Source organism: Stegodyphus dumicola, chromosome 4 (genome assembly GCF_044657685.1).
Source record: "Stegodyphus dumicola isolate Sdum_Otavi_A_Nest chromosome 4, ASM4465768v1".
NCBI lineage: Eukaryota > Metazoa > Arthropoda > Arachnida > Araneae > Eresidae > Stegodyphus > Stegodyphus dumicola.
In genome coordinates this window covers 12,506,638-12,522,916 of record NC_140771.1, presented here as the reverse complement: position 1 = coordinate 12,522,916, position 16,279 = coordinate 12,506,638, and the positions used below count along the sequence as shown (strand labels likewise).

Below are 16,279 nucleotides of genomic sequence, written 5' to 3'. Positions count from 1 at the left end.
ACTAAATTTTACTATGCCTAACAAAATATTCTGTAATTTACTTTAAAATTTAAAATGCTTCAAAAGCTCATTCCAGTATAATCAGATAGGTATACTTTAATTACAGAAAAAATTTCAAGCTTGTATCTACAGCAGATTTTGAGAAAAGGTACATCGAAAATAGCCAGTTTAACATTGTCGGTATAGGGGTTTCTGATACCCCTTAATCTTGAAATAGACTGTTATTTTAAGTTACATCGCCATAAGTGGTTGGATGGTTTGCCAAATACGAGAAGTACATTTATATTCCAATTCTAATTTGACTAAAAGGCTTCGTTTAAAATTTATTAAGACTTTTGATTTCTTTTCAGACGAGGCGAAAACTTGCTCTAAGTCTGATAGAAGTTGGAAATTAGTTTATACTACTAAAGAAAACCAAACTCTATAAAATATTTAAAAAAATTGCGTATTTGTGTCTTACATTTGTTTCATATGACTTCTTCTTTATTACATATTGTTGTTGTTGTGACTTACCTTACTTGTCTGATAGTAATATCAGAACAAGTCCACGAAATTCATCGCGGCAAGAAGTTCAAGATTACGCCTGTCGCTGGCCTTCAAAACCACAATTGCGCCTTCAGTACCACAGAGGTGACCACGGACCTCTCGAATACGCGCCGAACATGCAGACCACTACACCACGAAGATACGCTAAGAAGGCGGGAGAAATACGACTGGGGATTAGGGGACCCAATCGCCAAATTCTGGTGGTGGAGAACCATCATCCACCACCTTGTTTAGTTCGGGCGACACAGTAGAGAAATTAGGATTTTTTTTAAAATAAAGAGACTTGAAAAATGAGCAATGCCCTCGCCGGGAACCGAACCACGGACCTCTCGAATACGCGCAGAGCGTGCAGACCACTACACCACGACGGTACGCTAACAAAACGGGAGAAATACCTTATAGGTTTTATAAGATTTCTTGAAATAGATTGTAGTGTAATGACTACAAATTAAGAAATAAATAAACTCAAGTAAGTTTTAGACAGTGATAATTTTGGTAGTACGACATCTTTTAGCAAACATAGATGTAATTTTGTTAAACAAGCCTATTTTACATACATAATTTATGAAAAAGAAGCCTTAAATAATAAATTGCTTCTCATCTCACTTAAGATTAGGTAGATCTGGGTAGACGGGGGAGGAGCTCTTCTGTAACATTTAAAATTGGTCTTCAAAAATTTTAAAAATTGTATAACTTTAACCACTTTGAAGAAATTAAAAGAACAAAAACAACTACTTTAGGAGTCATATAAAAACCGAATTTTACATGAAAAATTAATTTCGAATTTCAGCATTTCGAATTTAAGCCTAATGGGAATTTCATACCGACGGCTTTTAAATAAATGCTTAATTATATATGAAAGTTAATTTTAATGCGTTTGTACTGGAAGTTAAGAAAAGTACCTTTTAGCGTACACGTAGTATATTATCGTTAATAATTTTAATTAATGATATTTTTGATCATAAGAAGGTAGTTTTTTTTCACTTGATTAACTCGAGGAGAATGATTTTATATGTTTTCCATTCTAGTGTAAAAATTTATATTTTTACGTTAGGCTTACCAAAATAAGATCGGTTACAAATATTGCTACAGCTTATGAAAGTCTATGCCCTATTTGATTCTTTTCTTAAACAGGCATCTGGCATTTCGATCATTCATTGCAGAGATATTTAGTAGCGCTAACCTTTTGAAACATCCTTTTTATTCTCGATAATAGCCATTAAGGCAGTCATCAAAGCCTTTATTGTTGCAATGATAGAACATCTTTTCCCAAAAGAAAAGATAGTAAATAAAGTACTAAATGAGATTATGAATGGAAAGATAGTTTCTCAGCTGGTCAATGAAAGGGATGGAAATGCTGGAGCAGGAGTTACAATGGAAACTTTTCTCCTGATATTGGCATTGCATCATAGTTTGATACATACGTTTGGCATCAGCACCCTAATTCATAAATCAAACCTGCATACAGATAAGTGCAGTAGATGTAGTTTAGTCATGTAAATTATATACGTAGAAAAGGAAACTATTGAAGTTAAGTAGCAATATGTCTACTTGACTGCTGGTGACTAGAAATGTGATAAAAGCAATCACAGACATGCTTGTGATGCTATAAATTGAAATTTGAAGAATTTAGTTTTCGAAGTACGTTGCTATCTGCTATAAATGAATGGATGAAGTTCCGGAGTCCAGAAACATACTAAATTGTTTTTTCACCTGGTCAAAGTAAGACTACTATCATATACTAGTTATGGTTATAGTTAATTGGCGATGTTAAACGAAAAAGGAATTGTTATGAATTGTAATTTAAAGCATTTTCGGACGAGCTCGCTGAAACTAATGAAAAATAACAACATTCGTAAAATGTCCGATAGAATTTAAATAACACGAAAGATCATTCTAGTTTTAATTCGTAATAAACTTGCATCAAAAAATGAATTGTCATGAACTGCAATTTAAAACATTTTCTGAAGAGCTCACTGAAATTAATAAAAATAGCAACATTCGTAAAATGTCCGATAGAATTTAAAAAACACATAACTCCTGGAAGACCATATATCTCATGGAATGAGACGCAGTATTCTAAGGAATATTAAAAAATAATCCAAAAGTGTGTGCTCCTAAACTTGTTGCGGATCTTCGCGAATTATATGGAATGTCTGTAAATCCAGAAACTCCAAGAAAAGTAATGCGATCATCAGGAACGAGTAGCATGCAAAAAATTTTATGTCAGTTAAAAAAAATCTGAAATGTTTCAAATATTAAATTATGTCTAAAAGGACGTTATTTAACATTTTGTGTGTTACCTTTATTTATTAAATATCATGTTCTTTGCACTTAAATCATAAAATCCAGTTCAATAGCAATGTCACAAAACAATTCTAAAATGAGCGTATCTTTAGAATTTCCGATTCATAGTTCCGCGAGCTGGAGATAAAAAGATTTTGTTTCTCTGTAGAGTGTTACCATTGCTCGGTTTTAAATCGTTGAGTTTGTTACTCAAAAATTCGTTAAAGATTTACAGAATGTGAAATCGATAATAAAACAAATTCTAAATTTTAAATTTGGGCTTCCAGATGCCCATGTTGGCAGTAGGATTAAGTCATTCAAAATTGGAGGGCCCTAGGTAGCGTTGTTTTATCACAACGCGAGAAACATACATTTATGCAGGTTCTTCAAATATGATACAGGGCGATAATATTTGGTGGCAACAGTTTGAAAAGTGAAACGGACATTCAGAGTGATTCGACACAAAATCGCAAAACGAAAACAAGTCCCTCAGGGAGAAAGCCCCTTTGGACGAATAACTGAAGTAGGCAATTCATGCCTTTTAAAGCGTTTCTCTCATAATATCTTAGAAGTAACATCAAAACAGTTTGCAGAGTGCAAATCATAAAGTTAAACCATAATAATATGGCATATAGCATCCTAGTGAAGGTATTACTGAAATCTTAAAATTAACAATTTTAAATACAGTGTACACTCGATTATCCGGGCTAATGCCGGGAAAGCGAGTCATAGGTAATTGAAAAACACGGGTAATACTAACTATCAGTTTCCATAAATATTTTTCTGAGAATGTTAAAATATTTGTCTAATTTCGCTGCGTATTTTTCGAAGTACTATTTTATCATTGGATTCGATTCCCCTTTGCTCGACGAAGTCAATAGAGTTTTAATAGAAGTTATTGCTGTCTAGAGACTAATGGGATTGTCAGTATCATCTTTGCGCTTATTTTAAGTATTACTCTCGCCTCGTTTGTTCTTCTAACATTTGAAATGATGTGAGCATCACTCAAGTATTAAAAGCCCGGTTCTCTTGAATCGCCATCGATCCATTCCTCGTTCCTATCGACATTCCTGAAGAATTTCATATTTTAAATTTTTGTCATACAACTTCAGTTGTTGCCTCGATTTCTTCATGGTTAGATAAATATCCAGTTTTCGTATCTGGAAGAATTTTTCTCCACGATCGTGGAGGATTTCTAGTGTTTTACTTTCGATCAAACGTGCTAAGGACTTTATTTTATTCTAACCAATAATTAGTTCTTTGTACGAAGTAAAAAGGAAGTACTGTAATCGCGAAAATTTTCAGGCGTCATATTTTAACGAAAACATCCATTTTGACCGCTATCAAATGCAATTTAACGATGTTTTTGAGCGACATCTGCACGTAAGGTCAGAATAAAAAACTCTTTTCCACCCAAAATCTATAAAACTGATTTAAAATGAATTCTGAAGAGAATTTTTTGGGCCGTCTGTACGTACGTACGTATCTAGCATAACTCAAAAACGAGTAGCCTCAGAACGTTGAGGGGCCCACCAGCGGCCGAGCGGTAAAGTCGCTGAACACTGGTAGTTCGGTCCGAGGTTCGAATCCCGCAAACGGGCTGGCTGCATGGGTGTTTTCGTGGTTTTTCCCATGTGTAATGTGTATACGAGCCAGTTTTCCATAGAAAGACCTGCACGAAGGCATTCCTCCCCTTAGGCAGATAGCCCTCGAGGCTTTGCCATAATCACACACACACTCAAGAACGTTGAAATTTTGTATATAGGACTGCTATAACATGTAGATGTGCACCTCGTATTTTGGTTGCAATTGGCCGCACCAAACGCATATAAATATATTTATATATATATCCACTCTGTTACTCGGCTCAGTGAGCTCAGTTTCTTTATTCTTATATGTTGCAAATTGTGCATTTTTTGCTTTGATTGAATTATGTTGTTCTTATCTTCCGGTTAAGGTTTTTATGCCTTTAGTAAATCTGCAAGCAATATTTGTACAATTATCAACAATTTAAAAGCTGTTTAAGTGCGGTTAAGCAAGCCTAATTTTTAAATAACATGGCGGAAATGTTTGTTTACATTTGAAAGAGCAGAATAGTAGATTTGTTGCCAATCTAGAGAGACTAAGCTTCGCAACAACAAAGATAACGCCTTCATTTATTATTGCGAATTAAATCATGCTTAATCCTTTCGGGAATTGTTTCGAGGAAATAAGTGTTTAAAATTTACTTCGTAATTTTGAATATAGATATTTTGAGTTTTTATGTATTTTTGCCTTGTCGCGAAGTGAGAACTGAATTAATTGAATGAGAAATACTGAATCGTCTGTGAAAAACAGTTTCTTTTTTTCTTTTGTTTGATTAATTTCTTTTATGCATCATTCTAACTTTATTATAGTATTTGAATAGAACATGAGGCAACGATTAGAGAATTCTTCAAATGATATAAATTTATATGCATTCTGAGTTATAATATGAACGAAATGTAACGCTGTTAAGTGAGCCTAGTGCCAGACTGTCGCTTTGGTAAACAAATATAGTGAATTTTAAAGAGTGCATTTATTCTATTGTAGTTTATGCGCTATCGACGAAATAGATTTAATTCAATCCAATAAAGTATAAATGAAATGCAAGAAAAAATGAATATAATTTAATATTCCGTACAAGGAAGTCATGTGGAGTACGCATAAGTTTTTTTTTTTCTTTTACTCCTTATCTCAGTTTACTACCGGAATGGAAATTTTAAAACTCGTAGTACGCTAATCTAAATGTGTTTCAGAAGCAGTAGTTAAGCTGCGTTTTAAGAGTTCGAAAACAGTAGTAGTGGACTTAGTGCTGAGATTATGCTGAGTGTTTGAATTTAACTTTCTAGACACCTTTCAGTTTGTACTGATATTTCTTAGCACGGCTTTGCAGTGTGCAGCCAATTTAGCTTTTAGTTAAACTAAGGAGCCAGTCGTTAGCTACCTTAATTTAATGTGCACTTTACATTCTTATTTCCTGTTAATTTAGTTAGCCGCAAGTGGTGGTGAATTGTGAGCACCAAGTAAGTGTATCTATTCATTTTAGTTAAAATAAAAGGTTATTTAAAACCTTCTTCTGCATTATTTATTCTTCAAAGATATAGCGAGTATTCTCTACTTCGCCTTCTAAGTTAACATTGTATATTACTTAGAAGTAGTTGCTTCTAGTATACATTGTATGCTTCCAAAAAAGAACACACCGACTCTACAATGGCACCCTAACTAAAAAAGGTGGTGGATGATGATTTTCCACCACCTGGATTTGGCGATTGTATTCCCTAATCCACAGTCGCTCCTTTGTTTCTCCTGCCTTCTTAGCATGAGCATGCCTTCATGGTGTAATGTCCGGCACACTCGGCGTGCATTCGAAAGCCCGGCGCGAGCATTGCTCATTTTTCATGTCTCCTGCTTTGAAATAACCTAATGTCTCTAAAACGTTTCCTGCTATATGGCATACAATACATTCAGATTTGTCCAGAATTTCATTAAATTCTCCCCTTTCCCAAGAACTTCGAATTGAACGGGGTAATCGTCGAAATTAAACGTAACGACACAACACGGCGGTTTTTAGAGCATGCTCGGACTTGCGCTTGTTTGGTTTTTACACACTCTCGCGCACAGCTTTGAGTATGCGTACTTGAGCACCGCTACTCGCGGATAATTCACAAACCGGATAATCCGAAACCCGGATATTCCAGAGTACACTGTACATAAAAATTAAATCTCACCTTTTTTTTTCAAAATAAAAGTCTTTAAAAATTTAGAATCCCATTTTCAACTGCTTAGTAAACATGGCAGAAGAGCAAAAAGCTTAACCAAAAATTTTAAACCTCTTTTACAACTTCAAGCAGTAACATTTTTTTACAGGTTATCAATTTAAATCCCAAATCTAAATAATATAGCAAATATAAAAGAAGTATGGCAAAACACTCTATAAAAGTAAATATTGATCAGCAGACTGTGTCGACGTCACGCACATGTTTTTCGTTCCGTCTTTTATAACATAAGTCTTCAAGATTGTATACAGGGGAGCAAATCACAGATCGTCACTAAATTATGTTTGAATTTTCCATTCAGTAATAACTTAGAAAGAACACAAAAAATTCACTTAATAATATATCACAGGTTATTTTTTTCTTGTGACATTCATCATATGGATTTTTTTACACAACAGATGAGTCTTAACAAATATTATAGTAGTTAACGTAGGCTGTCTGTCTGGCTTAATACCAAGGGTCCTGGTTAAATTCCCGCCTATGTTTTGGCTCCCTGCATCAGTTGTCTGTTGCACTGTAGCTACAATATCGCTGCAATATCTGTGCAGTAATCTTGATAATGAAACAAAGTACATTAATTAAAAACCGTTTATTAAGGTATCTTTAATAGCAGTAACGTTCAGGTTTTAAAGCAACAATAATTTATGATCAATAATGCTATTTGAGTATAAAATCTCACTTTCTTAGGAAAACCACCTTGAGGATATTTCATGTATATAATATAGACTCAATATAGACTAATCTTGAATCTATTTTCCTCTCCAACATAGAGGAAAAGCCAATACACCAGTTAAGTATTTTCTTTCAAAATATATTGATTCCTTCATGTAAGACTAGAATATTTATGTAGTACTTTAACGCAAGATTTTTAATTTGCATTAAAGCGTAATTATGCAGAAAAGTATTTCAAAATAATCAGAAGCATATTTTTTTAAATTCTGAAACATCCGGCGTTCTGCGTTTCTCTATTGCTTCATCTAAAAAACGAAATAAAAACGCATGCATGCTAAAAAGCATATTATAATAATACGTAAATAAAATATATATATAAAAAACTGAAAGCATTCAGATTTAATATTACTCCTAAAGGAATGTTTTTTTCATTTACACATGCATAAACGTTTCGAGAGCATTTGGGCTAACGCCGCTTTGGACTAAAAATATTTAAAAACAGCATATCTTTAAAATTTTCAATAGACAATCTCGCGCTCTGGATATAAAAATATTTTATTCCGTACATTGTGTTGCCACTGCTCGCTTTGAAATTGTTGAGTTTCTTAATAATACATTAGTTTAAAGTTTAAAAAATATGAAACAGATAAAAAAATTCGGAATTTAAGATTCGGCCTTCCAGGTGCTGATATTCGGGTACAGGAATATACTATTCAAAATTTGTTGGTTCTAAGTATTGCTGTTTTTCACAATGCGAGAAACATCCATACATTCACGCAGATTTTTTATTATTTAATTTTTTTAAATATAATAAAAAGCGATAACATTTGGTGGCAACAACTACAAATGTGATTCAGCCATTAAAAGTGATTCGATGCGAAATGGCGTTTCCAGACTTCTGGGCTAACGCCCTTTGGGCTAAAAGTGATTAAAATTATATTGCCTATTTTAGCGTGTGGCTTTCTTCACCTCTTCCACTGCTTCTCTGGTGATAAACTGAGTGGTTATATACAAACAAAAATTCTGAAAATTTAATTTCGAAATAGGGAACTATGTTAAATTTTGAAATTTGCGAAGAGAACAGAAAATGAACTACGTTAGAAATATTTAAGGCCTAAATCCGCCAGTATTCATTTTGTTTAGTTCCTGAATATCCTCTAACATTACAAACAAAATAAAACTTTTATATATCTGTAATTTCAAAGCAGACTTATGTTATCTCATTTGAAGGAATAAAAAATGTTGCGTGTACATATTTTTTGAAACAATTTATGCCACAAAGCGACAATAAAAGCTGCAGGCACAAGGATAAATCCTAGTAACATTATACATTAGAGTTATGATTATTTAAGAAATTTTGTTTCATTATTTTATTTAAGAATTTCTTGGGTGATTTTGCTACAATATTGGCTCTTCTGAATATAATAAATCTGAATCAGATTTTTCGAGTTTGAGTGATAAATATTAACTTTTGCTTCTGTTTTTCTCTTTATCGTGTTTTTAATTAGTGTCGCTTTTACTTTATTTAGCGTTCGTCTAATTTAAAACAAATACTACTCACCAGTGTATTATGTGATAGAAATTTATATTTATGCAATGGTACGCTTACGTTGCAAACTCATATTCAAATTCTTTTTTGTAATGAGAAGTAATACATCTCCCTGAGTACCGCATTTTTAAGTTTCTTTAGGTTGTAGAAGATTTTTAAAGTTCAAAGGGACATTTTGCCCTGAAGGACTATTAATTTCGTTTTGGCATTTTGCGTTGAAAACTATAAACGGCGAAATCACTTTACAAATTGTTGCCACCAAATATTATCGCCCTGTATTATATGTAAAGAAATTAAATGATGAAGAATCTGCATGAATGTATGCACGTTTCTTGCACTGTGATAAAACAACGGTACGTAGAGCCATCAAACTTTGAATAACGTAATCTTCCATAGAATATGGGCATGTGGAAGCCGTAATTTAAATTTGAAATTTGTTTTATTATCGATTTCATATTTTGTAACACTTGAACGAGTTTTTGATTAAAAAAACTAAACGATTTCAAAGCGAGCCATGGCTACACCGTAGGGAAAAAAATAATTTTATCTCCAACGCGCGAGACTCTGTATCGGAAATACTAAAGATATGCTCATTTTAAAATTATTTTGCGATATTGCTGTTGAACTGAATTTTATGGTTTCAGTACGTAGAACATGATATTTAATAAATAAAGGTAACACACAAACCGTTAAAAAAAAAAAAAACGCCCCTTTGGACGTAGTTCATTAAAATCTGAAACCATTCAGATTTGTTTTTCATTTAAATTTAATAAACGAATATTTACTAATAATAACAGCGACAATAATAAAGCCTAAGCTATAACTGAACATTTCCCATTCATTAAAATAATTTAATTCAAAATAATAGAAACATTCAAAATTATATTTGTTTTTATAGCTAGAATTTCATATTATCGCTCTAATTAATTAGCTTCCTTACACATCGATTTCCTTCAGCACTCAATATTTATGTCAAATAAAATAGCAAAATGATTTGGAAATACGAAATTTATGAATATTTTAATATAGGAAACAGAATTCGGGGAATACATTCAATAAATGAAATAAATATTTTAATGATAATGAATAATAATAATAAAAAATTAAGAATATAATTTGTTGTTGGAACCACATTTTTAACCATTCAGTTTTCTGCTAGACTTTCCCCAAGATAAATCAAGGATAGCATCGATCAAAATCTAGTTAAGGAAGCAGAACAGATTCGTAAAGCACTTGTTACATCGCCGGATACGATACTCTGTTTCAAAGGGAAGAAAGAATATGGTTGAGTCACTCACCTAGGGTTCTACACGGGTCTCGGCTCCTCGACGGGACGATCTCCCTGATTCCGGGCGTCATATCCTCGCTCCACAGAAGTGGCGATCCGTTGCAATCTCAGGCAGTCTCGGGGTCGTTCGAAGGGGGCAGACGATGGACAGGAGACAAAAGAGGAGAACGATAAAGCTAAGAGCTAAAACGCGGCCGCCGCAGATTCGGGGTTGACTCTGGGAAAACAAGGAGCAGAGTCCTCGAGAGCTGCGCCACCTTGTGGCAATGGTTAGGAAACACCCATTCCTGAGGGATTTTATAGCGGTGGTCTTCGAACGGGCGGCGCTGGGGGATGCAACTTAGCATTTACGTTCTCAATTTCCTCTCTGACCGAATTTTATGACCAAGAACATTGTTTTATGCAAGTAACTTCGTAAAGAACGCAATAAAATGTGAAATAAGTACCAAAATCGGAGAAGGTCTCGCCTTTGGTGACAGATCCGGTCATCACTATTAAAAGCGTATGGGGGTTAGCATGCTGTAGATTTCCCGTAATGATTCACTTTGAAAGTTTTGTTTAGAAAGTTGTTATTTAAGCTGACCTAAACGGTATAGTGGATAGCAAAATGTTAGTCTGAATGCAAAGATGTGGGTTTGTCTCCCGAATAAATATAACTTTGTCTTCCCTTCTTCTCCCCTTCTCGATTGCGATATTGGTAGCCCCCTGGGGAGCTTGAGTCGATCAAATCCTCGAGAAGTTCGGCCATTCCCAGCAATATTGAATAGTGTGTGTGGCGGGGGGGGGGAGAGATATATATTAAGTTGTAATATATTTTATTTCCACGTCTAAGTAGTTATGTTTCGAATAACTTAAGCTATATTGGCAGGACAAATAAAATCATATCTTCTATTTTGAGTACTTAGAAATTATACGAGCAGCATTAAAAATTCTCAAAAACTATGTAAGCAACACTAACTTTCTCTTCTATGATCAGTGTTAAAAATTTAAAGGAATTATCATCAAAATGTCTTGATCACGAACTGCGTGTAGTTCTTTCGACTAATACCCCGATGTAAAAAATATTTTTCCAGAAATAAACCCAAGTATCTCACTGAAATAAGAAATTATACATCTAAAACTAAACTCAGTGGCGTAACAGCCGTAATGGGCCAAAGACTGCAGTGCCTGAAAATCTGCTTTCTTGGCCGTGAGCCCCGGGTTGCGTAAGCATGTGCCCTGAACAAGTGATCAGCTGGTCGCAGGACCCACAGTGTTTAATCCCCAAGCGAACTTGGTACTCATTTTATCAATCCAAGCGATGGAAATCAAGGAATGAAAGGCTGATTCGACCTTGCCCAGCTCAGGAATCGAACCCCGGACCTGTGGTGCTGCTGCACGATGCGCTAGCCACTGTGCCACCGAGCCTCAATTAGACATCTCTTTGTCGTAAATTTTAATATCAATGTTTAAAATATTTATTTCCTCATTGAATGATCACTATTAGCATATTTATATATAGCCAATAATTGTTTTAGTACAATTAATTACACTTCTGTATTTTCACACTAATTTTGTTAAATTAGTTTTCTAAAATTTTAATTATAGCTTCGCTGAATCATGTCTGACAGTTTAGGTTATCAAATGTGGTACTCTCTCTATCAACTAGAGTCACTGAACTCTATCAAATAGAGTCTCTGAGGATTGAGTATTTTCATTCAGTTTGATTCAATTATTTCATGCATATGACTGTATGAGAAAACTTATCTGAAACAAATGTCTAGTTGGAGTGTTTATGTAGTTGAAAAATCTTATTAATTGAACCACTAGTATGAAATGAAGGAAATTAATCGCGTTATCAGAAAAACGCTCCCGTCGGGAAAATTTTTATGCTTGTGAGGTACCCGTGAAATATTTTGTGCTAATGAGATATGTCGGGATGTAAAAAAGGCTCACCAGCAGCCGAGCGGTAAAGTCGCTTAACACTGGTAGTTCTGTGCGAGGTTCGAATCCTGCAAACGGGCTGACTGCTTGGGCATTCCCCTCGTGTAACGTGTATACGAGCCAGTTACCTTAGAAAGTCTTCCACGAAGGCATCCCTCCCCTTAGGCAGATAGTCCTCGCGTGCTTTCCATAATGAAATACATGCACAAGCACACAATATGTGACGTAAAAAAAGGTTGGGAAGCACTGTGATAGAGAATGCTTCGATATTTAATAGCAAGAGAGGCATTGTTGACAGTTTGATATTATTTGCTACGGGTGCTTTAATTTTTTAGTTAGCAATGAAATGGAAGTAAGCTGCATATTTTCAAATGTGATAAAAATGTATACTACGTAATTGTATTCTTAATCCCGCATAAATCAACGCATGCGCCTTTAATCCCGCATATCTTTATAAACAATAATAAGCCTACTTCCGTGGCTCTTATTATTGCTTTTATTGTAGTATCAAAATTAGATTTGTTCTCTGATATTTAAATTTAGTGCCTTTATTTATTTTATTACACATGAAATTCAATGTATTCTTGCTATTTCGTTGAGAGTAATTATAAAACGTTCATTTTTAATCAGTAAATAAAATTTTAACAAAAATATTGCAAACCAATGATCCCTTTAAATGTTATTTCCATGTAAATGTTCCTTTCAAATCTGAAGTTAAAAAATGCTCTTGTTAAAGTCTGTCGGCTCCGGCAAAGATTTTAAGTGTTATAAATGGGTGGATAATCTTCACAAAAACTTAATACTATTATTATGAGCTTGGTTTTTGTTATAATAATATTCAGCTTATGTCATAAAAATTAATTAGAAAGTTAAATTATATATATTCATTATGAATTTCTCCAAATCGAAACAATATTACATTAATTTTTTTCCTGTTTACACTGACTGAATGATTAATTTATTGCCGGACTACCACACAGTGTGCAGTTTTTCCGGCTCAATCAAATTTGCCACATGCGCGCATCACATGGTACTATCTGCCCGTGGTATCCCAGAGGGAGCGGAGGAGGTGGAAAAAAGGGGGAGACCGAGACATCGCCCGATCATGGACAGCAAGTGGAACGTCCTAAGTTAATTGAAGAAAAAAAGCACAATGTCTTAAAGTAACAGTACAATACAAATATAGAAAGAGTAAAAATATAACAGAAAAATATATACAATATTTACACTATAGACAGAATATTGCACTATATTGCACACTACTAATCATTAAGTAGGAAAGTTAGAGTCATTTGCAAGGTGAACAAGTGATTGGCCGCTAGTGGTCGAATTTCACAGTCCTCGTCTAGAATTGTATAATTTAGTGTGTTTAAATTAGACAAATGTGCACAGTTAAGAGCTTTCATCAAGAAATTCCTGTTGAGTTTGTGCAAATGCTGCTCAATTGTACTAAGTTTCAAGTCTCTGTGTAGAGTGGCGTTATTGACGTAGTAATGAGCATTAGTAATCATTTTTATTTTGAAACCAGCAACTGTTTCATAACCATTTGCTGGATCGGACGATTCGATAAAAAATTAATTTCAGCACTTGTAGTCCATCTTCTTTAATTTATTTGTGCGTCTTTTCATTCTAAGTATTCTATTCTGAGTATTCTATTCTAAGTATTCATTCTAAGTATTCTATTCTGAATTACTTGCAGTACGTACAGGTCTCTCTTTTTAGCCGTATTCCAGGCTGGCGAAGCATATGTAATGACAGGCCGTATGTTCATTATATACACAAGCCGCTTTCGACGCAGATCTAATTTTGAAAACTTTTTAAGAAAGGGCTTTAAACTGTTGATTACAGCGAAAGCCTTTTTCCTCACATTAGTGATATGGTCGTTTCAAGTTAGTTTATATTCATTACTACCCCGAGGTACTTGGCTTTTGTGACTTGCGGCACCTGTTAATTGAAAAGATAAAGTTTTCTTTTGAGTGGGGTCCGTGTATGTTTTCTCCTGATGACAAGTAATTGCGACTTTTGCGCATTGATCGATATCCTCCATTTAGTACACCAGGATTCAATATTGGGCATAATGTCCTGCAGCTTCTTTAAAGCAGGATTTGCGTTAGCAGACTTCACAGCTAAAGCTGTGTCGTCTGCATAACATCCTAAAAAGTTATTTCTATCCAAATGGTCGCGCGGGAAGTCTGCAACATATAATAAATATAAAATTGGTCCTAAAATGCTGCCCTGTGGTATACCAGCATTAATTTTTCTAGTGTCAGAGACGTCTTTTCAAATGGAGACAGAAAAGCTTCTATTTGTGATGAATGAAGTAATAAGCTCAATCATTCCCCTTTCAAAGTTGAAATTAATAAGCTTGTAAAACAGCCGCTCATGCCAAACGCGGTCGAAAGCTTTCGCCACGTCCAGCATGAGGATGGCAACATTTTGTCTGTGGTGTAAGACATCTCCAGAAAATTCCCCAAGCCTTACCAGCTGCTTGGAAGTACATAATTTTGCGCGAAATCCGAACTGTTCGGGCGGAAGTACATCTAAGAAGGGCTTGAGCCGATTTAGGATAACACGTTCATAAACTTTTCCAAGCCCTGAGAGTAAGCTAATGGGCCTGTAGCCCTTGGGCAGGGTGTATCCTTTCCTGGTTTTGGCAATAATATAATTTTAGCGTACTTCCAGCAATTGGGAAAGTAGCCCCTGATGTTGAGGCAGGCGTTTACGATACTTGTGTACTTCGTAATCATGTTCATGGGTAGTCTCTTGATGGCAATATTACTAATAGTATCATGCCCAGGTGTTTACACTGCAGTGAAGGTAGTTATCATAACTTATTTCCTTTTAACTGTTTAGAGGTGAGAAATAATTATAATAAGTTATATATAATATAGTAAATTATAATGAGTTCAACAAAGCCAGATATTTGATAAAATATATAAATGAACGGCAATAAAAGTTTTAATAGGAGTGCACATTAAAATCATGACTATTTATATTAATTTCTAACAGATAATATTATTCCTTAATCAAATAACACACTGCATTATGCACCATACTGTAGCGTAGATATAAATTAATTTTGAAAATTTTCCGAGCGTGTTTTCTTTTGAATGTATGTTAATCAATCCTGCTTTATTTGCTTGAAACATTGAGGGTAAAGGTATAATAAGAAAATCAAGTTCTAAGTAGGTAGTTTCATTTTGTTTACTAATAAGAAAATTTTACACCGACTAGTTTATAATGACGCTCCCTGAATTAATATCGATACTAACAAAAACAGAAGTAGAAACCAATAGTGCAAAAATCATATTTATTAATTAAGCAATTTCATTAGATTAACCTGTATCGAAGATTTTTAAATTTAAATGAAGATATTTTTGAACTTCTCCAAAACAACGAAAATAGAGTATTCTCTAACTAATGCGAGCAAATTTAATTTTTTATTTTGATACCAGCAACTGTTTCATAACCATTTGCTGAATCGGACGATTCGATAAAAAATTAATTTCAGCACTTGTAGTCCATCTTCTTTAATTTATTTGTGCGTCTTTTCATTGCAATACATATCCGATGACTTATAAAGTAGATTTCGATTTTTTAAGTTTTATTTAATGAATGCTTTTTCATTAAATTGTAGAATTATTGTTTTAAAAGTACTAGTTATTATTTCGGTTCTTACTACAAATTCTACTTTCGGTATTCCTCACCAGAATGCAAATCAGTTGCGTGTATTTAAACCGAGGTTTGGGGATTTGAGATAGAGATTGTTTCTGACATTTTAGTGGTATGTGGTTAGTTTCTGCCATGTGTCACACTTTTAATTATTCGACTTTGCCGTCTCACGTCGTCGATACTTAAAATATGACGCTTTGGTACGAGTAAATGTACTGAGCCAGCTTCTAGCTTAGTATTAAACTGAGTAGTTTTTGAATACTGTTAAAGATTGAATTTGTATTTGCCTCTTCACAATATATCCTCATACTAATATGCAGGTTTTTTTTTCTTTTTAGTCTAAAGGCGCTTTGTCCCTGAAGGACTATTGTTTTCTTTTTGCGATTCGTTTTGTTTGCGTTGGTTTACTATAAATGTTCGTTTCACTTTACAAACTGTTGTCACTAAATGTTAGAGTCCTACATTATATTTGAAGAAATTAAATAATTAAAAATGTACATAAATATATGTATATTTCTAATTCTTGATTAAGAAACTCAAGGACTT

The 16,279-nt window shown here is 34.1% G+C and overlaps 1 protein-coding gene across 1 annotated transcript in view; it reads right to left on the bottom strand.

Moving 5' to 3' along the window:
* The window catches only part of LOC118201994 (uncharacterized), a 173,095-nt gene extending 162,717 nt beyond the window's left edge, over positions 1–10,378 (bottom strand). The window contains exon 1 of the mRNA XM_035374147.2: positions 10,149–10,378. The gene's annotated coding sequence lies outside the window, so the exon portion shown is untranslated. The remainder of the gene's footprint in view (positions 1–10,148) is intronic.
* Positions 10,379–16,279: the final 5,901 nt, after the last annotated feature.